The sequence below is a fragment of the Cygnus atratus genome, chromosome 4 (genome assembly GCF_013377495.2).
Source record: "Cygnus atratus isolate AKBS03 ecotype Queensland, Australia chromosome 4, CAtr_DNAZoo_HiC_assembly, whole genome shotgun sequence".
Classification (NCBI taxonomy): Eukaryota; Metazoa; Chordata; class Aves; order Anseriformes; family Anatidae; genus Cygnus; species Cygnus atratus.
Genome location: NC_066365.1, coordinates 29,775,635 through 29,781,634, shown reverse-complemented (window position 1 = coordinate 29,781,634; position 6,000 = coordinate 29,775,635).

The following is a 6,000-nucleotide window of genomic DNA, read 5'->3' as shown; positions in this document are numbered from 1 at the left end:
GGCAGCATTCCCTCTCCTCCTGCTTACGCCTGCCTTCTGTAATGCATACTGTTTCATAATACTGTAATTCATCCTGTGTTTAGAACACATTATGTAGAGACAGCCTCAACACTTGTCCAGTACACGTGGCTTAATTCATTGTGGATTGGGAGATGAATGCTTACCACAGAAACCAATTCAGTAGAAGTGAAGGTATGAGTTGCGAGATAGATTTTATAGTTGCTCAAGAGCATTCACTCTGAATTTTGTACTTAACTGTGCAGATGCAGGAAGATGAGGAAAAGTGTACCACTGATTGCTGGAACTTGGTGTTGCATTAACAAATTGCAAAAGACAAATATAAGAAAAATTTTCTGTCTGCAGAAGTGTCATTCAGTATCTGTACCTTTTTATAACTTCTAACTGAAACTTGTTGAGGTAAAGGCTACATCTTTATTCTGTACATTAAACACTGGAGTCAGCTGTAAATGTCATGAAAGCTGAGGTTATTACATGTACTGCTTCACTGGACTAACCTTGGTCATCTGAAGTATGCTCGCTTTATTTTTATAAATCCGTGACTAAAATACTGGGTCCACCTAAAGTACAGAGCACTTTCTACTTAATAATAATATGTTTTTAAAAGATGATAACGCTCTGTTTGCTTCAAAGTAGGTGGGAAATGAAGCAAGTTCCAGACTTCCTGTCTCATATGGACTGTACAATAGTTGAGATAAAATCAGCTCTGGGGAATACAAGTAATTACAAGTATTTGATACTTCTGTATTACCTGATACATGATGAAACCTCGAGAAGAATTCTGAGGACAACGCTTGTGTAGTACCACCAGCCTCTTTAGTATCCATTAAATGACACAGGTCTATTGTGGAAAATATGAACATTGTTAAAATTACTCTGAAAATTGAGTCACTCAGGAGAAAGCAGCCATCTGAGATGATCAGTGTATTTTGGCCACCTATCCTTAGGTCATCCTTGGAGTAAGTTTTTACAGTCTTGCATGTGAAAATGGCATGCTTTGAGAGAAGGCTGGGAGTGAAAGTACGTTTATTACTGATGTGAAATGGAAGTCAATTACTTTGTTTTCCACTGAAAATGTGGTAAATGAAACCTTATGGCTTTTACTAGGATATGAAAATCTTTAAAGCTTAGTGTGTTCATATACAGCAGCTATCCCGAAATAAGTAGGTATGCCCTAGGTACAAGAATATCAGCTAGTATTTAAATTTCTAAATTGACACAATTATATTACAGGAACAAGCCAGGAAGCTATAAATCTTGAGGGCATTCAACTATTGGCAACCTCAAACTGCATAATCTAAACTGATAGAGTTTGAGGGAAAAAAAAAAAATCATTACTTGCCCCAGGGTCAGTAGCTGTAGCACAGATAAATTGCCTTAGGTGTTGTGCTCAATCTTTTTTGAGGCTTATCTCATCACTGGAGGAATATGAGGGATTTTTTTACTGGTTTCTATTGAGTTTTGTGTAACAAATAAGATCTTCCGAGCTGTGGCTTTGTCTAAGAGGAGGTAGTTTGTGTGACCCCATTATGGCATTGCTTCCTTCTTGTCTGTGGTCCGTACCCAAGTGAAATGTAGGGAGCTGCATTGATAAAAAGCAAATTTTAAGTCCTTGGGCCTGCTTTTTCAAAATCAATGTACAATTAGGAAGGGGTGTTCTGATTCAATAATGAAGGGAACCCTTGTATAATCCCCCAAGACATGTTTGGTGTTGGGACGAGGAGGCCTCTGGTGCTGCTTTTCTGAAGGGGGAAGGCTCTTCCACAGCCCCCTAGTCAAAAGGTAAGGAGCATACATGTACCTCTTCAAATGCCTACGCTACTCTCACCTCAAGTGTTCTTTAAGCAGAGTACCTCTCTTCCTCTGTTCTTGCTTTCTCGTCAGAATAAGCTAAGCATCAATAGGACAGGTAGGGGAGTGGAATCTCTTTCTGAATCTTGTACACTTTCAGTTTTTTACTGTACATGTCCCAAACTGCTCTTTTTAAGTGCTTTGTTGACTAAGGCTGGGTATCTTTGGCTGCTTCTCCTCTTCCCAGCACAAATGTGCTTTTCTTCCTCCTCCTGCCTCCTTTGTTGTTCTTCAGATGCAGTTCTCCTGCCTTGTTGACCTCTTCCTGTTGCTTTATTAGGTGCCTGCTCACAGCTTCTCTGTGCTTCCTTGCAGAACGTGGTACCACCCATTTCCTTCCTTCCCAAATGGGGTTTGTATGCGGGCCTCAGAAACAATGGACGGAGGCAGCACTTCGGTGCTCAGAAAGCTTGAAAGGAGCACACCCTGGCAGGGCAAGTTCAGGCTTCGTTTCTTTGTGTGCATATACATAGCCCTTTTCCCAATTGTTTCCCGAAAGCTGGTTTGTTCAGCACCCTATAGATAACCATAGCATAATGCTTGCTTTGTACTTACGGTAGTTACGACCTGATGAATGTAGAACTGCTTCGACTTGCTGAAGACTACCAGAAACAATGAGAGGGGAGCTTAGGGCCCATGGAGGGAGCTGGGGAGGGGAGGTCAGGGGGTGCTGTGGTTCTGGCCAGGCTTCTCTAGTCCAAACAGGGACCTTACAATGTACAAAGCTCTGGTGTGTAATTAAAAGGGTCTAGTCTGATTCTTAAAAAAATATATATATATTTCTGCTGCTTTTAATCATGTTTGACCAACATACGTTCTCTCTAGAAAAGCATGTTTCTTCCCAAATTAGTGTTGGAGAACTTGTGCTGTTACAGACCCGTACAGGACTGCAGTTCCCTCATTGCAGGTACCGCAGCATTTGCTTGGCTGGGGGGGTCTCCGCGCTCACATTGGCACCGCAAGTGGTCGGCCCTGCAGAGAGATGGGCAGTGGTGCTCAGTTGGGGTGAAGCTTTCTGCTTGGGTCTTTTCCCCTCTCTTTGCTGGACCTGGCACATAACAGGCTCATTTAATGCTTCTGAAGTCTTCTCGTATCTCCTGCAGTTCCTTGGAGGCTGTTTCTAGTTCCTGGATGTATAAGCCTGCCCACCTGTTGGGGTGAAGGAGCCAATGGGATACATCCTCCTCTTCTTGTGGCACACAAGTGGGATGTAATGTGCCAATTGCAGTCAGTTGGAGCAGCTTGCAAATCCTAATAGCTACTGAATAGCTGAATGAGTGTCTTTAGGTATTTAGTATTGCACATTTCCATTTCCTTTAGGGGATTGGGCTAAGGCTTGCAAACATCAGCAAGTGTCCTGTAAAGCAATATTGCAGCCTATTTTAATTTCATTTCCCCAGGTATCTCTGGCAGGCATTTGAAGTTATGTCGGCAGTTCCCTTCACATTACCTTTGCATTAGGCACATGAAAATGTCCTCACTGGTGGGCAAGGTTCGGTTAAAGACTTACTTTTATATCTGGTTGGCACCTTGAGGACAAATATTTTCAAAATCTCTCTCCACGTGCAGAGTGTGGTTACTCTCTTTATTCAGTCAGTTGATATCACCTGTAATTATCACTAACTGGAATGGGTTGGCTTAGTGTTTGCTTAAATTGCCTGGATCTGATGCAGACACTGCTTTGGTGTCTTTACAACTGCTGGCCTGGGGTTAAGTGCCTGATTGCAGCAATTTTGCCTTTGTTTTCCAGGACTGGTTTTTGTCTTTGAGGGCAATGAGTTCTTCCTGATGCAGGTGTTGTGCACTCCATCTTTTTAAATCTTTTCAGACCTCCGAGCTGCTGGGGTGTCATGGTACGTTGTTTGGGTTTTGATTTTATTTTTTTCTCATCTATTATATGAATCATTTGTCAGGTTTGGGGTCATTGAGGTTTCTGAATTTGCATGGTTTAACTGAAATCAGGAGTATGTGCTGTAGTACCTGCAGTGTCAGCCTTTTTTCCCTTCTTGGTTGTGAATTTGTCCTTGGTTGTAAAGTTGCCCTGATGAGTGTGTCCTTGTAATTTTAATAGCTTTGGTTGAAATTTCATTTTCTTTTGCCTGCTGTTGAAGAAATCAGCACAGCTGAATGCATTTGCTGCTAGCTGTTGTGTTGGTATTCTGTTCCTCTGCATCTGGTGCTAGTCCAAGTGTCAAACATTTTTCCCCCGTTTTGAAGGAAGCTAATGCTATATGCACACTATACACTCAACACATAAATGGTCTTATCTTGGGCATGCTCTAATTTGCAATAGTCAGTGTCTTCTGGCCAACAAGCAGGATATTTTCCCCTGAAGTTCGGTGATCTACCTTTATTTCGCCCCCTCCCTGATGTTGCGGCTAAATTACCCAGTGTTTCAAGACTGTTTCATTAAGATGCAGACCTGAGTTGTATTTCATTCTAGTGAGCATTCCCAAGGACTATGTGACTCGCTATGTACTTTTCCCAGAGCAGAAAGCTCCAGTTGAACTCACCCCGCAGCAATCGGCGCTCTGTAAGTGAGAGGGTCCTGCCCTCAGCCTCCGTGGGCATTTATGAAGGTTTTCTCTTGACGTGGGTCACCAGCAAACAGCATCGTGCTTGAAAGCATGAGCTTTTAAGGATTTCCGATGCCCTGAAAGTGCATGTAAATAAAAGGTGGGGGAAGAAGGCAAATTGCTGGCCTGCTGAAAGCGGTCGTGTCCCCCCTGCCTGCCGAGCGAGATACTTGACAGTGGTTCAGGTTCCCATAGCACGAGGGGCTGCGGGCTCTCTCATGGGCTGTCCCATTTCCAGCACGTCGTGAATCCCTGCCAGTTCTGTGTCCTTGCTGAGGACAAGGGCACGGAGCTCATTTAGCCCAGTGATCAGTGGCGATCTTTTGATTATTCATCTAGGTTCATCACATGAATTGCTGTTGCTACTGTTTGGGGCTCGTAGGTTAATGTTTTATATGTTATTTTACTGCTTTCCTTCTCCCTTTAGCTGTAGGTCTTAGGATCTTTGTGAATTTAGCCCGTACCAATATTTAATATGAGCTGTTGCTGCATCGTGTCAGCACAAGCTGCCCTTCAGTTCGCTCCCCACTTCACTTTCACTTACCACATCTAACCTGGGTGCTTAATTTAGACTGAAAGCCCTCTGAGAAAGGCAATAAGCATTTGTAAAATAATATCAGCGGATAACTTTTATTTATTTCCCTAACAAGGATGACTTTTTTCTTTCTGGAAGCGTGGTCTGCATTGCCAAGGTTTAAAACATAAATTATTAAATTAAAGATACACACTTAAACAGTTAAACCAAAAACAAAAAAAACACTGCTTGCTCAGTGAAGGTCACCTTCTTTCACCTGAAATATTATATCGTAAATGAAATGTGCTGGGATTTTAGAAATATGGAATTGGCCAGATGTACGCAATCAATACCTTTCACAAATCTGCTAAAAATATGTACTTAATAGAATGCTGCGTGCTGATGACATAGCAGTTATTCCTGTTACAATAAACTGCGCTTTTGAAGACGAATGTTCAGCTAAATTTTTTGACCTCTTACCCCACCTTATACTTAGGGAAGAAAAATAGTGACGGAATGACTGTGACTTGTGTTGTTACAGTGGTCTGGAGAGCGTGTACAGATATAATACTCGTTTCAGTTTTCACCTTTTACCTGTTACAAGCAATGACTTTAGCACTTCCAGCTTCTCATTACCAAATGGCATGTTTCATCTCAAGGAGACGGGTGTACAAGGAAGGTAATTAGCCCAAGGCACAGGGTGGACATCACGCAGACCTCACTTTCTCTCAGTAATCTAGGTACGTTCATGTTCTGGCCAAACCACAAATGTGCAGACCACAGAGAGTACACACAAAAAAATCTCGAAGGCACTTAGTTTTCGCAAGAAGGTTTGGCAGTAATTCTTTCACCAGTAGTGTTACAAGTGTCAATCAGGTAAGATCAGATGTCTTTTTTTGCCATAAATTAGTGATAAAAATAATCCCAAACTAATATATAGAACAAAGTACAATTCAGGGAAAAAGGTATAAAAATGATGAGAAAATTACTCCTTAAAATGTGTCATGAGAAGTAACACCACGAGAACAGTTCTGGAACTTT